The following is a 19,215-nucleotide window of genomic DNA, read 5'->3' as shown; positions in this document are numbered from 1 at the left end:
ATATTTAACTTCAAAGTCTGGGTCCTATATTGATTGTACAAGCTCCTACTCTCAAAGTGTCATGTGGAAACCCTTGGGGATGGGGCAAGGGGACAGCTAAAATGCTTCTTAAGAGGTGAGCAAGGTCAAATTACTTTCATAATACTAAGATAAATATATACTTTTTAAGATAAATATACTTTTTCATTCTCATCCTCTCATGAGTACACAGTGGAGTTTTCCAGAGTCTACATGTGATATTGCAGTAGATTGACTACAGAAACAGATACGAGAATCTATGTGTCTTCTATTAAGCCAGAAATTAAAGAGATTTCTAAAACTGTACAACAATGCCATTCTATTCACTAATTTATTTTTGGAAAATATAGCTATATTTTAAAAATATATATAATTTATGTTCATATGTAATGAGTTATTTTTAAATGAGTTAATGAATATTTTTAAATATTTGTCAGAATTTTTGTTTGTTTTATTTTTTTATTTTAACTTGTTTTATTTTTTATTTTTTTAAATTTACATCCAAATTAGTTAGCATATAGTGCAACAGTGATTTCAGGAGTAGATGCCTTAGTGTCCTTTACCCATTTAACCCATCCCCCCTCCCACAACCCCTCCTGTAACCCTCAGTTTGTTCTCCATATTTATGAGTCTCTTATATTTTGTCCCCCTCCTTGTTTTTATATTATTTTTGTTTCCTTTCCCTTATGTTCATCTGTTTTGTCTCTTAAAGTCCTCATATGAGTGAAGTCATATGATTTTTGTCTTTCTCTGACTAATTTCACTTAGCATAATACCCTCCAGTTCCATCCACATAGTTGCAAATGGCAAGATTTCATTCTTTTTGATTGCCGAGTAATACTCCATTGTGTATATATACCACATCTTTATCCATTCATCCATCAATGGACATTTGGGCTCTTTCCATACTTTGGCTATTGTCAATAGTGCTGCTATAAACATGAGGGTGCATGTGTCCCTTCGAAACAGCACACCTGTATCCCTTGGATAAATGCCTAGTAGTGCAATTGCTGAGTCATAGGGTAGTCCTATTTTCAGTTTTCTGAGGAACGTCCATACTGTTTTCCAGAGTGGCTGCACCAGCTTGCATTCCCATGTCAAAATTTTTAATACACTAAATATTGATTGATATTCCCCACCTAAACAAAAGTTCTTTGAAGTCCTGAATAATCTTTAGCATGTATGGGGGTTCTAAGGTCAACAAGTTTCAGAATCATTGCCCCCCAAAATTACAAAACACTTGACAGAACTTCTAGTATGACTTTGATAGTATACATGGTATAATTTTTCCTTATTTTCAAGTTGCAGATAATTCTTCTTGACAGAAAAAAGTTGTTAAATGAAATAGAAAAGAATTAATTGAATTTATTTTCACTGTAAAAAGTAAAACCTGGTAAAAAATAGTATCTAGACCTTGAATAGCCAAAGCAATCTTGAGAAAGAAAAAAGTTTGAGGCATCACGGTGCCTGATTTCAAACTATATTATAGAGGAATAGTGATCAAAACAGTATGGTATTGGCATAAAAGCTGGCACACAGACCAATAGAACAGAATAGAGAAATGAGAAATAAACTCATGCATACGGTCAATAAATTCACAACAAAGAAACCAAGCATACACAATGGGGAAAGGATAGTCTCTTCAATAAATGGTGTTGGGGAAACTGGACGGCCACATGCAAAAGAAGGAACTGGACCACTTTCTTACACCATACACAAAAATAAACTCAAAATGGGTTAAAGACTTGAATATAAAACCTGAAATTATAAAAGTCATAGAAGAAAACACAAGGGATAAGCTCCTTAACACCAGTCTTAGAAATGTGTTTTTGGATTTGACATCAAAAGAATAGGTGAAAAGGTGGCTCAGTCAGTTAAGCATCTGACTCTTGATTTCGACTCGGGTCATGATCTATCTCACGATTCCTAAGATCAAACCCCACATTGGGTTCTGGGTTGACAGTGTGAAGTTTGCTTGGGATTCTTTCTCTCCCTCTCTCTGCCCCTCCCCCGCTTGTGGGCTCTCTTGCTCGCTCATTCTTTCTTTCTCAAAAATAAATAAATAAACTTAAAAAAAAGTATAGGCAACAAAAGCAAAAATAAACGGAACTACATCAAATTCAAAAACTTCCATACAGCAAAAGAAACCACAAACAAAATGAAAAGGCAAACTATAGAATGGGAGAATATATTTACAAATCATATGTCTGAAAAGGGGTTAATATCTGAAATACATAAGAACTTGTGCACCTGGGTGGCTCAGTTGGCTAAGCGTCCAACTTCAGCTCAGGTCATGATCTCACGGTTCATGAGTTCAAGCTCTGTGTTGGGCTCTGTGCTGACAGCTCAGAGCCTGGAGCCTGTTTCAGATTCTGTGTCTCCCTCTCCTGCCCCTCTCCTGCTCATGCTCTCTTTCTCTCTCAAAGAATAAATAAACATTAAAAAAATTTTTTTAATACACAATAACTCATACAACTCAATAGTAAAAAAAAAACCAAATAATTCCATTAAAAATGGGCACAGTATATGGGATATTGTTTACCATAAAAAAAGAGAAGGAAATACTGCCATTTGTGGCAACATGGAAGGATCTTGAGGGCCTTATGTTAAGTGAAAGAAGTCAGACAGAGAAAGACGAATAAGACAAATACTGTATGATATCACTTATATGTGGAAACAAAGAGCAAAGCAAAATAAAAACAAAAACCCAAACCCAAACTCATAGCTACAGAGAATAGATTGGTGGTTGTAAGGAGCAGGGAGTAGGGTGGGGTGGGGAGTGAACTGATATAAACCTCTGTTGTAAAATTAATAAGTCAGGGGGCAGCCAAGATGGCGGAAGAGCATGGAAGTTTTTTGTGTGTCTTGTGCCCATAAGAAACAGCCAGACCAACACTAAACCATCCTGCACACCTAGAAAACTTGTATGAGGATTAACACAACAATCTGCACAACCTGAACCACAGAATTCAGTACGTACACAGTGTGGAGAGGTGAACTTGGGGAGAGAGAAGGCGTGGAGGGGAGGGAGTTGCTTTTTCATGTGGAGACAGGGGGTGGGGAGAGAATATGGGAAAGCACCCCTCCCCAAAAGCAGCTGGAGAGAAAGTAGAAAATTGGAAACAGCTGCAGGGACTGAACTAAAAAGAGAGAAAGGAGAAAGGAGAAAGGAGAGGATTTAAATTCCATTAAGACTATAAACAGGGGGAGTGCAGAGTCTGAAACTCCGCAGCTCGATATCTGGCGGTGCTCTGGTGGGAAGGGCAAACCCGAGGAACAGAGTGGGGTCCAGGAGGTTCTCAGGACCCATGGGGAGAAGCGGTTCCACTGCTGGAAGAACATTTGGTAGAGGTTGTGAGGCCACCTGGTCCCTGCAGACCTCAGAGAACAGCCACATTCACTGGTGCTGGAACAAGGTCATTAAAGGTGAAGCCTAGTGCCAGATGTGTGTTGTGATTTTGCATAATCCCTGAAACACTGCTGCTACACTATCTTGCAAACTTTTTCTAGGGAGGGCTGGCACCTGGCTGCAATCTCTGGGCATCAGCAGCAGCACAGTCCCACAAACTTTCCTGGGTGTGGCCAGCATTCAGCCATTGCTCCGTAAGACCCTCTGCAGAGGGGCAGAACGGGTCAAAGCCACAGTCCCTCAGAAGTAAGGGGCCAGGGAAAATAGCCGCATCTGAGACAAAACTCAGGAAAGAGGTACTGCCTGGGGCTTGGCTGCGGACAGTGTAAAAGTGGACAGTGGAGAAAAGCTGACAACAAAGGATGGGCGCACGATTGCTGATTGGGGAGAACAGAATACCAATACTAGAGACTGGGTAGCTGGGTGATGCCATTCTCACCACTTCCGTGCATGCGCATATGCACCTATGAGTGCTACAACAATCCACCTCAGTAGGCTAGTAGCGCCATCTAGTGAGAACAGATCCGTTACACTGAGCCCCACCCAACTGGGCCAACCTCACTCTTTATGAACAGATGTCTCACCGCCTACTTAGTTTATGGACTTTAAAGGGCTTCATAGTCTGACTTCTAGGGGAAAACGAAGTAATTAAGGTCATATTTCAGTCTGTTAGCAGGTCCATCTATTCAACTTTCTTTCTTTCTCTCCTTCTTTTTTGTTTCTTTTCTTTTTCTTGCATACAGAAAGAGAAAAAATTCATTTTTATCCTTAATTTTTATTAAAAATATTTTCCTTAAATTTTTTCTACTATATTTTTTACTTTTGTGTAAATTTTTCAAATTCTATTTTATTTCCATCATTTCATTTTAGTCTACTTCAGTGTATTCATTTTTTTCAAATTTCAAACGATTTGTTTTTTCTTCCCCCTTTTCCTCTAATCTATCAAGCCACTTTCAACACCCAGACCAAAATACACCTAGGATCTAGCATCATTTATTCGATTTGTGTGTGTGTGTGTTTAATTTTTTAATTTTAATTTTTTTAATTTTAATTTTTTCTACTTCATTAATTCCTTTTCTCCCTTCAAAATGACAAAATGAAGGAATTCACCCCAAAAGAAAGAGCAGGAAGAAACGACAGTCAGGGACTTAACCAACACAGATACAAGCAAGATGTCTGAAACAGAATTTAGAATGACAATAATAAGAATACTGGCTGGAGTTGAAAATAGCTTAGAATCCCTTTCTGCAGAGATAAAAGGAGTAAAAACTAGTCAGGATGAAGTAAAAAATGATATAACTGAGCTGCAATCACGAATGGATGCCACAGTGTCAAGGATGGATGAGGCAGAACAGATAATCAGCGATATAGGGGACAAATTTATGAAGAATAATGAAGTAGAAAAAAAAGAAGGAGATTAAGGGAAAAGAGCACGATTTAAGAATTAGAGAAATCAGTCACTCATTAAAAAGGAACAACACCAGAATCATAGGGGTCCCAGAAGAGGAAGAGAGAGAAATAGGGGTAGAAGGGTTATGTGAGCAAATCATAGCGGAAAACTTTCCTAACCTGGGGGAAAACACAGACATCAAAATCCAGGAAGCACAGAGGACCCCCCATTATATTCAACAAAAACCGACCATCAACAAGGCATATCATACTCAAATTCACAAAAAACTCAGGCAAGGAGAAAATCATGAAAGCAGCAAGGGAAAAAAAGTCCCTAACATACAAGGGAAGACAGATCAGGTTTGCAGCAGACCTATCCACAGAAACTTGTCAGGCCAGAAAGGAGTGGCAGGATATATTCAATGTGCTGAATCAGAAAAACATGCAGCCAAGAATTTTTTATCCAACAAGGCTGTCATTCAAAATAGAAGGAGAGATTAAAAGTTTCCCAGACAAAAAAAAATTAAAGGAGTTTGTGACCACTAAACCAGCCCTGCAAGAAATTTTAGGGAGGACTTTCTGAGGGGGGAAAAGACAAAAACAAAAACAAAAACAAAAATAACACAGATTAGAAAAGAACAGAGAACACCACCAGAAACTCCAACTCTACAAGCATCATAATGCAAATAAATTCATATCTTTCAGTACTCATTCTAAATGTCAATGGACTCAATGCTCCATTCAAAAGACATAGGGTAACAGAATGGATAAGAAAACAAGATCCATCTATATGCTATTTACAAGAGACCCACTTTATACCTAAAGACACTTTCAGATTGAAAGTAAGGGGATGGAGAACCATCTATCATGCTAATGGTCAACAAAAGAAAGCCGGAGTAGCCAAACTTATATCAGACAATGTAGACTTTAAAATAAAGACTGTATCAAGAGATGAAGAAGGGCATTATATCATAATTAAAGGGCCTATCCACCAAGAAGACCTAACAATTGTAAATATTTATATGTCAAATGTGAAAGCACCCAAATATATAAATCAGTTAATCACAAACATAAACTCGTTGATAGTAATACCATAATAGTAGGAGACTTGAACACCCCACTCACAGCAATAGACAGATCATCTAATCAAAAAAATCAACAAGGAAACAATGGCTTTGAATGATACACTGGACCATATGGACTTAACAGATATATTCAGAACATTTCATCCTAAAGCAGCAGAATACACATTCTTTTCCAGTGCACATGGAACGTTCTCCAGAATAGACCATATACTGGGACACAAATCAGCCCTCAGCAAGTACAAAAAGATTGAGATCGTACCGTGCATATTTTCAGACCACAACCCTATGAAATTCGAAATCAACCACAAGAAAAAACTTGGACAGGTAACAAATACTTGGAGACTGAAGAACATACTACTAAAGAATTAATGGGCTAACCCATTTATTAACAAGAAGTTAAAGAGGAAATTAAAAAGTTCACGGAAGCCAATGAAAATGATAACACCACAACCTAAAACCTCTGGGATGCAGGAAAGGCGGTCATAAGACAAAAGTATATAGCAATCCAGGCCTTCCTAAAGAAGGAAGAAACAACCTAAACTTATGCCTTAAAGAGCTGGAAAAAGAACAGCAGATAAAACCCAAAAACAGTAGAAGACAGGAAATAATAAAGATTAGAGCAGAAATTAATGCTATTGAAACCAAAAAAAACCAGTAGAACAGATCAATGAAACCAGAAGCTGGTTCTTTGAAAGAATTAACAAAATCAATAAACCACTAGCCAGTTTGATCAAAAAGAAAAAGGAAAGGACAGAAATAAATAATATCAGGAATGAAAGAAGGGAGATCCCAATCAACACAGCAGAAATAAAAACAATAATAAGAGAATATTATGAGCAATTTTATGCCAATAAAATGGGCAATCTGGAAGAAGTGGACAAATTCCTAGAAACATATACTCTACCAAAACTGAAACAGGAAGAAATAGAAAATTTGAACAGACCCATAACCAGTAAAAAAAATCGAATTAGTAATCAAAAATCTGCCAAAAACCAAGAGTCCAGGGCCAGATGGCTTTCCAGGGCAATTCTACCAAACACTCAAGGAAGAGTTAACACCTGTTCTCTTGAAGCTCTTCCAAAAAATAGAAATGGAAGGAAAACTTGCAAACTCATTCTATGAAGCCAGCATTACCTTGATTCCAAAACCAGAGACCCCACTAAAAAGAAGAACTATAGACCTATTTCCCTGATGAACATGGACACAAAAATCCTCAACAAGATATTAGCCAACTGGATCCAACAATACATTAAAAAAATTATTCACCACAACAAGTGGGATTTATACCTGGGATGCAGGGCTGGTTCAATATCTGCAAAACAATTAACATGATTCATCACATCAATAAAAGAAAGGACAAGAACCTTATGGTCCTCTCAGTAGATGCAGAGAAAGCATTTGACAAAACACAGCATCCTTCTTGATAAAAACCCTCAAGAAAGTAGGGATAAAAGGAGCATACCTCAAGATCATAAAAGCCATATATGAACCACCCAACGCTAATATCATCCTCAATGGAGAAAAACTGAGAGCTTTCCCCCTAAGGCCAGGAACAAGACAGGGATGTCCACTCTCGCCAGTGTTATTCAACATAGTATTGGAAATCTTAGCCTCTGCAATCAGACAACATAAAGAAATAAAGGCATCCAAATCGTCCAGGAGGAGGTCAAACTTTCACTCTTCACAGATGACATGATAGTCTATATGGAAAACCTTAAAGATTCCACCAAAAACTGCTAGAACTGATTCATGAATTTAGCAAAGTTGTAGGATATAAAATCAATGCACAGAAATCGGTTGCACTCCTATACACCAACAATGAAGCAACAGAAAGTGAAATCAAGGAATCGATCCCATTTACAGTTGCACAAAAAAACCATAAAATACCTAGGAATAAATCTAACCAAAGAGGTGAAAAATCTATACACTGAAAACTATAGACAGCTTACGAAAGAAATTGAAGAAGACACAAAAAATTGGAAAAAGAGTCCATGCTCCTGGATAGGAAGAACAAATATTGTTAAAATGTCGATACTACCCAAAGCAATCTACATATTCAATATAATCCCTATCAAAATAACACCAGCATTCTGCACAGAGCTAGAACAAACAATCCTAAAGTTTGTATGGAACAAGAAAAGACCCCGAATAGCCAAAGCAATCTTGAAAAAGAAAACCAAAGCAGGAGGCATCACAATCCCGGAGTTCAAGCTATACTACAAAGCTATAATCATCAAGACAGTATGGTACTGGCACAAGAACAGACACTCAGATCAATGGAACAGAATAGAGAACCCAGAAACGGACCCACAAACGTATGGCCAACTAATCTTTGACAAAGCAGGAAAGAATATCCAATGGAATAAGTCTCTTCAGCAAGTGGTGCTGGGAAAACTGGTCAGCAACATGCAGAAGAATGAACTTGGACTACTTTCTTACACCATACACAAAAATAAACTCAAAATGGATGAAAGACCGCAATGTAAGACAGGAAGCCATCAAAATCCTCAAGGAGAAAGCAGGCAAACACCTCTTTGATCTTGGCCGCAGCAACTTCTTACTCCACATGCCTCCAGAGGCAAGGGAAACAAAAGCAAAAATGAACTACTGGGACCTCATCAAAACAAAAAGCTTCTACACAGTGAAGGAAATAATCAGCAAAACCAAAAGACAATCGACAGAATGGGAGAAGATATTTGCAAATGACATATCAGATAAAGGGTTGGCATCCAAAATCTATACAGAACTTCTCAAACTCAACACCCCAAAAACAAATAATCGAGTGAAGAAATGGGCAAAAGACATGAATAGACACTTCTCCAAAGAAGACATCCAGATGGCCAACTGATACATGAAAAAAATGCTCAACATCACTCATCATCAATGAAATACAAATCAAAACCACAATAAGATACCACCTGACACCTGTCAGAATGGCTAACATTAATAACTCGGGCAACAACAGATGTTGGTGAGGATGTGGAGAAAGAGGATCTCTTTTGCACTGCTGGTGGGAATGCAAGCTGGTGCAGCCACTCTGGAAAACAGCATGGAGGTTCCTCAAAAAACTAAAAATAGAACTATCCTACGACCCAGGAAATGCACTACTAGGTATTTATGCAAGGGATACAGGTGTGCTGTTTCAAAGGGACACATGCACCTCCATGTTTATAGGAGCATTATCAACAACAGCCCAAGTATGGAAAGAGCCCAAATGTCCATCAATGGATGAATGGATAAAGAGGTGTTATATATACACAATGGAGTATTACTTGGCAATCAAAAAGAATGAAATCTTGCCATTTGCAACTACGTGGAAGGAACTGGAGGGTATTACGCTAAGTGAAATTAGTCAGTCAGAGAAAGACAAAAATCGTATGACTTCACTCCTATGAGGATTTAAGAGACAAAACAGATGAACATAAGAGAAGGGAAGCAAAAATAATATAAAAACTGGAAGGGGGACAAAACATAAGAGACTCTTAAATATGGAGAACAAACAGGGTTACTGGAGGGGGTGTGGGAGGGGGCATGGGCTAAAGTGGTAAGGGGCATTAAGGAATCTACTCCTGAAATCATTGTTCCACTATATGCTAACTAATTTGGATGTAAGTGAAAAAAAATAAAGTTAATAAAATAAAGTAAATCAAATAAATAAAAAAATAAAAATGAAAGTAAAGTCCTATTTTAAAAAATAATAAAAAATAAGATTAATAAGTCATAGGGATGAGTGTTTAGCATGGTGACTATAGTTCACAATACTGTATTGTATTTTGAAAGTTGCTAAGAGACTAGATCTCAAAAATTGTTATCACAAGAAAATCTCAAAAATTCTCATCATAAGAAAAACTTTTCAACTTATATGGTGATGGATGTTAACTAAACTCACTGTGGTAATCATTTTACAATATATACATAAATCAAATCATTATGTCATACACCTAAAACTAATACAATGTTATATGTCAGTTATATCTCACTTCAAAAATCATAATAAAGAAAACAGCACTGGGGCACCTGGGTGGCTCAGTCGATTAAGTGGCCGCCTTCAGCTCGGGTCATTATCTCATGGTTCGTGGGTTTGAGCCCTGCAGGAGGCTCTGAGCTGTCATCTCAGAGCCTGGAGCCTGCTCTGGATTCTGTGTCTCCCTCTCCCTCTCTGCCTCTCCCCTTCTTATGATCTGTCTCTCCCTCAAAATAATAAATAAACATTTAAAAAATTTAAAAATAATAAAATTAAAATTAAAAAAGAAAAGGAAACAGTAAAAGTAAATAAGTCTTTAAAAACTCATAATAAATATGCAGCATGGGAAATTTACTAAATTGTAAAATTTTAAATTATCATTTTCTTCACTCTGACGAAAAATAATGTAAACCAAAATAATCATAACCCAGCTATCTAGTGGTAAAACATTTTAGTCATTCTTCTCTGATTAAGAAAGTAACACAGGGACACCTGGGTGGCTCAGTTGGTTAAGCGTCCAACTTCGGCTCAGGTCATGATCTCGCAGTTGGTGAGTTCGAGCCCCTTGTCGGGCTCTGGGCTGATGGCTCAGAGCCTGGAGCCTGCTTCAGATTCTGTGTCTCCCTCTCTCTCTGACCCTCCCCCGTTCATGCTCTGTCTCTCTCTGTCTCAAAAATAAATAAACGTTAAAAAAAAAAAAAAAGAAACACATTTGGGGCGCCTGGTTGGCTCAGTCAGTTGAGCATCTGGCTTCAGCTCAGGTCATGATCTCACGGTTTGTGAGTTCGAGCCCTGCATCGGGCTCTGTGCTGACAGCTCAGAGCCTGGAGCCTGCTTTGGATTCTGTGTCTCCCTCTCTCTCTGCTCCTTCTCCCACTCGTACTCTCTCTCTCTCTCTCTCTCTCTCTCTCAAAAATAAACAGTAAAAAGTTTTAAATAAAAAAATGATAATAAAGAAAGTAACACATTTATTTTAAATAAACATGGATAATAGAACAATATGTAAGGAATAAAATAGTAAGCATCTATAAATTCCATCAGTCCAAAATAATCCCTATTAACATTTTTTTCTCTTCTTTCATTTTTTCCTATGTATGTACATGTGTGTAACTGAGCTATATAAACATGTATACATACACACACATACATGTACATTTTAAATGTTTATTTATTTATTTTGAGAGAAAGTGAGAGAGCATGCATGTGAGCTGAGGAGGGGCAGAGAGAGAGGATAGAGAGAATCCCAAGCTCAGCGTGGAGCTCAATCCCATGAACTGTGAGATCATGACCTGATAGGAAATCAAGAGTCAGATGTTTAACAAACTGAGTCACCTAGGTGCCCCTGTATATTTTAAATTAAAGTGGAATTAAACTTTTTGGTATTTTGCTTTCTCCATTTAATATTAAATTGTATATACTTTCCTATTCATTATATTTCTTCAAAAATGACATTCTCAAAGCCTTGTGGAATAATGTCTTCTGGACATGTTATATTTGAGGAAGCCCTATTTGCTGTTCATCTAGATTCTTTTGCATTTTTTACTGTTATCGTGAACATAATTTTCTAAGTTTCTCTGATTCTCTCCTTTAGATAAGATTCTAGGGCCACCTGGGTGGCTCAGTCAGGTAAGTGTCTTAGTTCAGCTCAGGTCATGATCTCACAGCTCATGAGTTCAAGCCCTGTGTCGGTCTCTGTGGTGACAGCTCAGAGCCTGGAGCCTGCTTCGGATTCTGTGTCTGCTTCTCTCTCTGTTCCTCTCCTGCTTGCGCTCTCTTTCTCTCTCTCAAAAATAAACAAAAAAGAAAAAAGTTTTTTTTAAAGATTCTAGAAGTGAAATTACTAAGAAAAGAGTTATGAATATTTTCTAGTAGAGAACATTCTCCATTTTTTATTTGGTTAAGCCATTCATCATTTAAAAAATATTTATTGGCATGCCTGGATGGCTCAGTTAAGTGTCTGACCTCGGCTCAGGTCATGATCTCACAGTTCGTGGTGACAGCATCAGGCTCTGTGCTGACAGCTCAGAGCCCGGAGCCCGCTTCAGATTCTGTGTCTCCCTCTCTCTCTCTGCCCCTCCCACCGCTCACACTCTGTCTCTTTCTCAAAAATAAATAAACATTAAAAAAATATATTTATTGAGCATCTACCATATGCCAGATGTTGGAGACACAGAGGTGAAAGTGACACTAGTTGCTTCACAGAGACTACAGAATTTGGTGACGATACAGACAACCCAAACTGTGATAGTGTAGAGAGCAAAATGGAGTTATTCATGTCAGGCAGAGCCCCGTGTCAATCACTGACTCAAGCAGCCAAGGATAATGCAGCTACCAGATATGGCCAAGACCCAAGCCAGCTGATGACATCCCAGAACTGATAACTCACAGAAGCAAAGAGGTCTGCAGGGGTCCAAGACTGATAAAATCCCATTTAAAAGGGAGGATTTTTGCAGGAAATTGTCAGACTCTTCAGACACTGACCCCTCTGTGTCTGACCATTTCAAGAAGGCAGCTGCTGCTAAAGGTTTTGCCCGGTTCATCTCCAAACAGAACTGAGATAATTCATTGTTTGAGCATAATAAGCAGTAAGAGCTGCAAGCTGACCAGGCTGGACTGAGGCCTTACCTCAACTGCTTGCCCACAGGCTGACTTTGGGTTTGGTTTATTAACTTCCTACCCCCTCTTGTATTTTGTTGGTTGTGTGGCTGGTCTTGTGCTTCACTTTATGTACCGTGTAAGAAGCCAAGTTAAACACGTGGGTGAAATATCATTGAATTTGGAATTGTGAACCTGTGTTATAATTATGTTAACCTTGCTTTAAGATTGAATAAAGCTGACATTGTAGAAAGACACAATTCATGTGTGTACCTTCATAGCACGCTCATGACAGATAGGAAGTACAGGGTGCCTCCCGTGTGGAGGACTGGAGATACAGGAAAAGTTCCTGAGTATCTGAGATCTGGGGGTCAGAAAGCCTTCCTAAAGAAATTACCAGCCAACCTGGTGCCTGAAGAATATACAGAAGTTAGCCAGAAATATGTGGGATTTGAGGGGAGGCAGTTTCAGGTAGAAAGAACAGCACGAGCAGAGGTTCTCCTGCTGGAACAAATGAAGGGGGTCTCTTCGGCAGAGAGAGTGTCTATGTATTGGAAGTGGGGAGGAAGCAAGAGATGAGATTGTGATGGGGTTTTGGGGTGATGGTGGGGTTCAGAGCTGATGGCCAAACAAGAATTCTTGAAGACACCTTTGTGCAAAAAGGTGATTTTATTAAAGCACGGGGACAGGGTGCCTGGGTGGCTCAATCAGTTAAGTGTCCCTTCAGCTCAGGCCGTGATCTCACGATTGGTGAGTTCAAGTCCCACAACCGGCTCTATGCTGATAGCTCAGAGCCTGGAGCCTGCTTCAGATTCTGTGTCTCCTCTCTGACTCTGCCCCGCTCACACACACTCTCTCTGTCTCTCTCTCTCTCTGTCTCTAAAACAAATAAACATTAAAAAAATAAATAAATAAAAGTACCAGGACAGGACCCATGGGCAGAAAGAGCTGCATTGGGGTTGTGATGGGTAATTGATTTTATACTTTCAAATTAGGAGGGGTTTAGGGATAGAGTAAGTCTCTAAAGGTATTTTGGAAGCAAGGTTTCCAGGACCCTGAGGGGCTAGCTGTTGTTAGGAAAACACCATTTATTACCGTTTAGTAAAACCTCAGTCATGAGACCCTTCCGATGTGTATCAGGGGCCACAAGCTTGGAGTATGATTGCCAGCATATATCTTGGGAGAGCTGAGATAAAGGAAGTTTCCAAAGGAATTTTTATATGTGAAAGTAAACTTACAGGATCCTGAGGGGTCAGGATAATGTTAGGCCAAGATTCCCTTTTGCCCCTAGCACAGCTCACACAGGCAGCTGAGTAACTAGAGGACGATCACTCTGCCAGTTTCAAGGATGTCAATGGGCTGTAGACAGTAAAGGAATTTAATTTTTAATTTGCCTTTTTTCACACATCACCATGACAAGAACTTAAACCCCCTTACATCTTGATGAGGGTGATATTAGGTCTCTAGGAAACAGAATCTATAGGTTTTTAGAGATGAGGGTATGGATAAGATCGCCTTTTTCTTGCAGTTATACATGAACTGAAGGAGACTCCTGTCCTGCATAACTGTGATCTCTACCAAGTCAACCATTTGCTTTCTTTCCTTTCTTCTGTTCTTGGGCAGCCAGGAGTGTCTGAGGAATATCACACATACCCCACGTTGGGGTGGGGTGCTGTTAGCTTGTACTTTGCCCTCAGCTTGCCCTCCAGTTGTCCAGCCCTCAACTGGAACATAAAGACAGGCAAGATCATACACAGATTTGTAAGCAAAAGTAAGGGATTTCGGCTCTACCCTAAAAGTCTTGGAAGTTTTAAGAAATAAAGTGACTATACAGAAAGCAGGAAGACCAACTAGGATGGGGATATGAATTGAAGTGATTTAAGACTGACAAAATTCTCAGTTTTGCTAAGGTTACTGGATTGATAGAGAACAGTATCTGGATTGGCAGAAAACAGTAGTAAATTCATCTACCCAGCATACTTTGAGTTTGCCTGAGCATTTCTAGACTAGGTAGAGAAATAGATTGAATATCATCAGGTAGTGTAGATTCTAGAGCAAGACTATCCAGGTTCAAACCCCAGCTCTACAACTGAATAGTTTTATGAAGCTGGGCGTAGGTAAGATCATGAGAACAACTCACCTCATAGACTTGCCATGAATATTAAGTGAGCGAATCCTTATAAAGCCCTAGAATGATGCCTGGAACATAATTAGAGCTCTCTGTGCCTGCCAGTATAATTTCACAAGAAAACTCACACACTTACATTTATCATGCTATCAGTTTCTTCAAATATCACTTTCTCTGAAAGGTAAATAGGGTTTCATGGTCACATAAGTTTAAACAATACTGAAGAAGAAAAAAAGAAAAAAAGATACCTAATTGAAACCTGATATCACACGTGGCTTTCTGTGGGTTGTGGTCATGACTTAGGAGGTCACCCTACTATGAAAGTCCCTATACCCCCTGTAATTTTCAGATTCCAGAATAACCACTAATAGTATTTCAGTTTATATTCTTTCAATTCTATTTCTGTACACATCAAATTTATAGTTATGTTGTTCTTAAGGACATTCTTCAAGGCCAATGAATTGATCTACTTCATTTTTTAAAAAATGTTTTTTTATTTTTGAGAGAGAGAGAGCACTTGAGAGCACCAGCGGGGGAGGGGCAGAGAGAGAGGGAGACAATCTGAAGCAGGCTCTGTGCTGACAGCAAAGAGCCCGATGGAGGGCTCATACTCACGAGTTTTGAGATCATGACCTGAGCTGAAGTTGGACAGTTAACTGACTGACACACCCAGGTGCCCCTGATTTATCTCATTTTTTAAAAATGGCTACAATGCTATTCCATTTTATGCAGGTGCCACAGGATTTTGTTTGTTTTTCTTTGTTTGTTTAATCTACTCTCCTCTTTGTGGACATTTATTTATTGCCTGTACTTTTTCTACAGTACAAACAACATGATGAATATGTGTGCGTATACATACGATATACATATCTGTACATTTACATACATACATGTCGATATACATGGATATCTCTGCATTTATTCTATCATATTTATAGGGAGGGGTTTCTGACTCCAGCTTTCTACAAGGAAAACTGATCAAGGAAATTTTAAAATGCATGAGAAATGTGTCAAAATTACCTACCCATTCATTTATGTAAAAGCCCTAGTATTGCAGTCTTCCCTGATGGCTAGCAAGAGGGAAAAATTGTTCCTTTGTTTCCACCACTCACCCCCACCCCAAGCCAGCCCCCCAGGCAACAGAATAATGCTACCCTACCTAACCTCACAGGCAAGTGGAAGAAAACAGAGATTTTCAAGTTGTGATTCTCCACAGGAATCAGACTGCCCCCTAGAGGTCAATTTGGAAGTTTCTGAAGCCTTTTTTTTTTTTTTTAACTTTTTAAAATGTTTATTTATTTTTGAGAGAGAGACAGAGAACATGAGCAGGGGAGGGGCAGAGAAAGAGAGGGAGACACAGAATCCGTAGCAGGGTCCAGGCTCTGAGCTGTCCACACAGAGCCAGATGTGGGGCTTGAACTCACAAACAGTGTGATCATGACCTGAGCTGAAGTCAGGTGCTTAACCAACTGAGTCACCCAGGCACCCCCTGAAAGTCTTTTTGATTGTCTCAGTCATTGGAATTTGGGATTGGAAGGACTCATATGGACTCTCATTTAGTTTAGTAGGGACCAGGCACACAACAATGTGTAGAATAGTCTCACAATGCAAAATTGTTTCCGAGTATGAATGTCTAGTCCCTCCAAACATTTATAGAGGTTAAAAACCTGTTCATAATTATTTGAGCTTAAACCTATTTTTTTTCACATATAAACAAAACACTTTTCATGCTTTTACTAGACACTGAATTTCCCACAAATGCAACCATTGTGCAAATCTAGGAAAGACTATACTTTACTTGGCCCAGGAGTTTACTGAGTTACTCACCATTTTGGAAAATCATTTCTCTGAAGCCAACTTGGGTTATAGTTTTTGAGTTGGTGATACATTGAAGTGGTTCAGAACAAGCCTCCACAAAATATGCCACTTTGGCCTGTGTACTATTTTGAGGTGAACATGACTGAGGCCCTGCAGGCTTAAGAAAAAGTTAAGAAAAAATTTGCCCTCCATTAACTACCTAGAAGAATCTACATAAGGAGCCTTTCCCACAAGGAGAGTTATTACCAGAGATAAATTTTAACTGAGTGACCAATCTCTATGGCAGGGCAAACATCTAATTATGAAACACCTGCTCTTCTCTTTGCCTGTGAACTGCCCTCCCACCCTCTGAAGCCCCAGTCCTCTAACCCATTTCTTAGCTCAGAATGGCACATATAACTCATTTTACTGCTCTTTTAAAAAAAAAATTTTTTTTAATGTTTATTTATTTTTGAGACAGAAGGAGACAGCGAGTGGGGGAGGGGTAGAGAGCGAGGGAGGCACAGAATCTGAAACAGGCTCCAGGCTCTGAGCTGTCAGCACAGAGCCTGATGTGGGGCTTGAACCCACAAACTGTGAGATCATGACTTGAGCTGAAGTGGGATGCTTAACCTACTGAGCCACCCAGGTGCCCCTATTTTACTGCTTTTTGAACCTCTCATGTATGTGGGGTTCCTGTACATACAAAATTAAACTTGATTTTCTCCTGTTAATCTGTCTCATGTCAATTTAAATCTTAGCCAGAAGAAACTTTGAAAGATAGAGGAAAAAATTTCTGTCCAACAATATTATAACTGTTTCTATATGCATTTGTACCTACTAGATTCTCATTTTTCTATATGGAGGCCCAAGCAACTCACTATTCATTATGCCTTCTAGTACGATCATACCAAACATTTACTTATTAGCTATATATTAATTTTATAGTAATTTTTTATCAATCATTTATATTTCAACTTGAGCATTAAAATTAAAATCATATTGTTTTTTTAAACTGTATATAAAAACAAGTGAATGGTAAAAATGATGTTACACCATATTTATTACTGAAAGGAGACAGATGAGAAGAAATTTTATAATAATGAGCAAAGCACCTACCTTCATCCCAAAATAGAACTTTATTTATTTATTTTTCTTCAAGTTTTCACTTAAATCCCACTTAATTAACATGCAGTGTAATATCAGTTCCAGGTGAAGGATTTAGTGACTCATCACTTACATACAAAACCCAGTGCTCACGTGGATGGAACTGGAGAGTGTGATGCTAAGTGAAATAAGCCATACAGAGAAAGACAGATACCATATGTTTTTACTCTTAGTGGATCCTGAGAAACTTACCAGAAGACCATGGGGGAGGGGAAGAAAAAAAAAAAAAAGAAAGGTTAGAGTGGGAGAGAGCCAAAACATAAGAGACTCTTAAAAACTGAGAACAAGGGTTGATGGGGGGTGGGTGATGGGTATTGAGGAGGGCACCTGTTGGGATGAGCACTGGGTATTGTATGGAAACCAATTTGACAATAAATTTCATATTAAAAAAAAAAAAAACAACCCAGTGCTCATCACAACACCTGCCCTCCTTAATATCCATCACCTGTTTATCTCACCCCTCCCACACACACTTCCCCTCCAGTTAGTTACTCCATCCCTCCCCACACACTTCCCCTCCAGTAACCCTGTTTGTTCTCTAGAGTCTATTTCCTGGTTTGCCTCTCTTTTTTCCCCCTCTCTTAAACTGTTTTGTTTCTTAAATTCCACATATGTGTGAAATCATATGGTATTTGTCTTTCTCTGACTTATTTCACTCAGCATAATAATCTGTAGCTCCATCCACGTTCATTGCAAATGGGAAGATTTCATTTTTTATGGCTGAGTAACATTCCATTGTATATACATATATACCACTTCTTCTTTATCCAACCATCAGTCCATGGACACTATTTCCATATTCCACATTTCCATATTTTGGCTGTTGTAGATAATGCTGTTATAAACATTGGGGTGCATACATCCCTCTGAATTAGTATTTTTGTGTTCTTTGGGTAAAAAGCTAGTAGTGCTATTGCTGGATCATAGGGTAGATTCACTTTAAACTTTTTGAGGAACCTCCATACTGTTTTCCAGAGTGGCTGCACCAGTTTGCATTCCCACCAACAGTGTAAGAGGGTTCCCCATTCTCTGCAGCCTCGCCAACACCTGTTTCCTGTTGTTGATTCTAGCCATTCTGATGGGTATAATATGGTATCTCATTGTGGTTTTGATTTATATTCCCCTGATGATGAATGATGTTGAGCATCTTTTCACGTGTCTCTTAGCCATCTGTACATCTTCTTTGGAAAAAATGTCTATTCTTGTCTTCTACCCATTTTTAAACTGGATTGTTTTTTGGGTCTTGAGTTTTAGAAATTCTTGGGGCGCCTGGGTGGCGCAGTCGGTTAAGTGTCCGACTTCAGCCAGGTCACGATCTCACGGTCCGTGAGTTCGAGCCCCGCGTCAGGCTCTGGGCTGATGGCTCGGAGCCTGGAGCCTGTTTCCGATTCTGTGTCTCCCTCTCTCTCTGCCCCTCCCCCGTTCATGCTATGTCTCTCTCTGTCCCAAAAATAAAATTAAAAAAAAAAAAAAAAAAAAAAAAGAAATTCTTTACAGATTTTGGATACTAACCCTTTATCAGATATTTCATTTGCAAATATCTTCTCCCATTCCAAAGTTTGCCTTTTAGTTTTGTTGATTGTTTCCTTTGCTGTGCAGAAGATTTTATTTTGATGAAGTCCCAATTGTTTATTTTTGCTTTGTTTCCCTTGCCTCGAGACAT

This window comes from Panthera uncia, chromosome B4, assembly GCF_023721935.1.
Source record: "Panthera uncia isolate 11264 chromosome B4, Puncia_PCG_1.0, whole genome shotgun sequence".
NCBI lineage: Eukaryota > Metazoa > Chordata > Mammalia > Carnivora > Felidae > Panthera > Panthera uncia.
The sequence above is the reverse complement of the archived record's forward strand: the minus strand, read 5'-3'. Positions refer to the sequence as shown.